Below are 2,500 nucleotides of genomic sequence, written 5' to 3'. Positions count from 1 at the left end.
TGCATGTATTTTAAAAGTACAACATTAAAAGGGTCGCTTTTAAGCACAAGGAAGCTATCCCGAAAAATGCTGTTTTGAGAAAATCAAAGGTAAAGTTTTTGCCCCTTATTCAGTTTCTTTAAAAGACAAGGAGAGTTTTCTCTATAACCAAACAAATATAGATATATCTACTCACCAATGGAACCGAACTTCTCCTATAAGTAGGGCAATGTCCACTTTTGGCGTAGGTCAAGATTTCTGGAAAACCCCGAAATTTGGGTTTGCCCGCTTGTCCATAAAAGCGACCAATGTTCTCCGTCGTTGATCCCAACAGAATTCTGGATTTTGTAAACGCCATTGGCCTTTACAACACACACACACACAAAATATGTTATTTTTAATTAAATCAAATTAAATGTAAATTACTGTTATTTTTAGGCTGAAACTTTTATTTTTAATTTTTAAAGGGCAGTTTTTAATACATTGTCCAAATAGAAAATTCTTTTTATTACAGGATCAAGGTTTTTAAAATTAATAATATTGTTAATTTTTTTTTGTTTGGTCGCTAGCTTGCAGAAATGCAATACACATTTCGTGGGCATCAGTAGGCTAAATAATCAAATGAGCTAGACTTTTTGTTCGTATATTTACCACCTCGGCTACCAGCCTTAACAGATCTGTCAGAGAAGGGGTTAAAGTAAATGACCTCTCCCAAAGTTCGCTACGGTCACCTCAATTTTCTACGGGTGGTCTGCTATGGCCTTTCGAATCAATCGTGTCACTAGCCAGTGGATTACATAATGATGATATTATTATTGTTGTGATACAGAGCCGCACGTGCTGAAACATACCTCAGGAAGTTTCATAAGCAGTCTGTCACGTTCGGCTGAAACGTGATAAACCCATCATATTGTGAGCCACGACGCAGTGGAATCAGGCGCTCGTCAATTTTCGGGCATATGGTGTTATTGGCATAATCTTAAAGCCTGTCCATTTGCCTTGCTTTTGATTTTTTAAAGATATCCGTTTATCGTGTATGCAAGTCAGGACATTGGAAATTTAAGGAGGTGGGGGTCGCTTGGTTTCAGAGGTAGATTAAAATTAACAAGAAAATGGCTGCTAAAGTTGAATTATTTGCTTAGCTTGAGAATCCGTGGAAATTGAAAGTTTACATCTTTTATGCCTTCAATCAACGTTTTTTCCCAACAAAATCCACAAAGAAATATGTTCTTTAATGTGCATGAAATATGTCGTTCGGGACAAAAAACAAAAATTCGATAAAAATTCCCAAACCTGAGGGAAAATGCCAGTTTCTTGACTTTCATTATTTTGACGAGCACCTGATTTCACCACGCTGCCTCACACATGGCAAGGCGTACTATAAAAACAAAAGACTGGACATTACACACAAAAGCCAAGACCACGTACCAAAAGGGATCAGATTGTTATCACTCGTGCTACTTGGCATTTTCAAACCTCTTTTTTTTGCTTTAGCTCGAAATTTTAGTTTGTCTTGCTTTGCGTTTCAAGAATCTTACAATTAAATTGGATCGAACGAATACTGGGCACAAAGTGTGAGTACCTCTCTGTTGGTGTTGGTGTGGGTGTTGGTGTGGGTGTGGGTGTTGGTGTTGGTGTTGGTGTTGTTGTTGTTGTGTGTGTGTGGTAGCCTATCCGTTCGAAATGTTTGGAGCCCCGAAGAGCGGGTGACGGGTGAGGCAGTCCAACCTCCCTGAATCCTCCCGAAAGTGTGAGTATTCCTCTGTTGGTGTTGTCGTTGTTGGTGGTGTTGTTGTTGATGGTGTTGTTGTTGTTGTTGTTGGTGGTGGTGGTGGTAATGGTGATGTTGGTGTTGGTGTTGTTATTGGTGTTGTTGTTGGAGTTATTGTTAGTATTGGTGTTGGTACTGGTGTTATGAGCATTCGAGAAGTGTGACATTTTGCACCTAATCTTAATTAATTGTTCTACACTTTTAAAAAGTTCCTTCAAAGAGGGAATTAACCCGTTACTGGCACTTTGTGATAAAATAAGATAAGATAATATTTCATTATCTCAGAGGGACATTTTTCTTGGCTGTACAGACCGAAAAAAACCCAGGTGTACATAAAAATTTAAATTATAGATCTATGTTTCTCTCATTAAAATCAATATGTAAAGAAAAGTAAAGCTGACAAAATGTGCATATCACGTCAGGTGTATCATTCAACCTCATACAGGAATTTAACTACAAGACATATAGAGTTATATTAGATACATACTCGAAAGAGCAATACACATTGATGCTTATTCTGACAATAGCCTTATTATGCTAGATGGTTTTTAAAAAAACCACTTCTTTTTACATCTTTCTTTCTTTATTTTTAGAAGCACATGCATTTTTCAAGTGAAAACTTTACTTGAGAAATTGAATTAAGAGGGCACACACACAAACTCAAGCACAACCACACATTCTCATAGAAAACTTGAGCGATTGATCAGTAAACGAAAAAAAAAATCAAATGGGAATAGGAGGAGATATAAA

This window comes from Aplysia californica, unplaced genomic scaffold (assembly GCF_000002075.1).
Source record: "Aplysia californica isolate F4 #8 unplaced genomic scaffold, AplCal3.0 scaffold00133, whole genome shotgun sequence".
NCBI classification, from domain to species: domain Eukaryota; kingdom Metazoa; phylum Mollusca; class Gastropoda; order Aplysiida; family Aplysiidae; genus Aplysia; species Aplysia californica.
Note: the sequence above shows the minus strand (reverse complement) of the source record.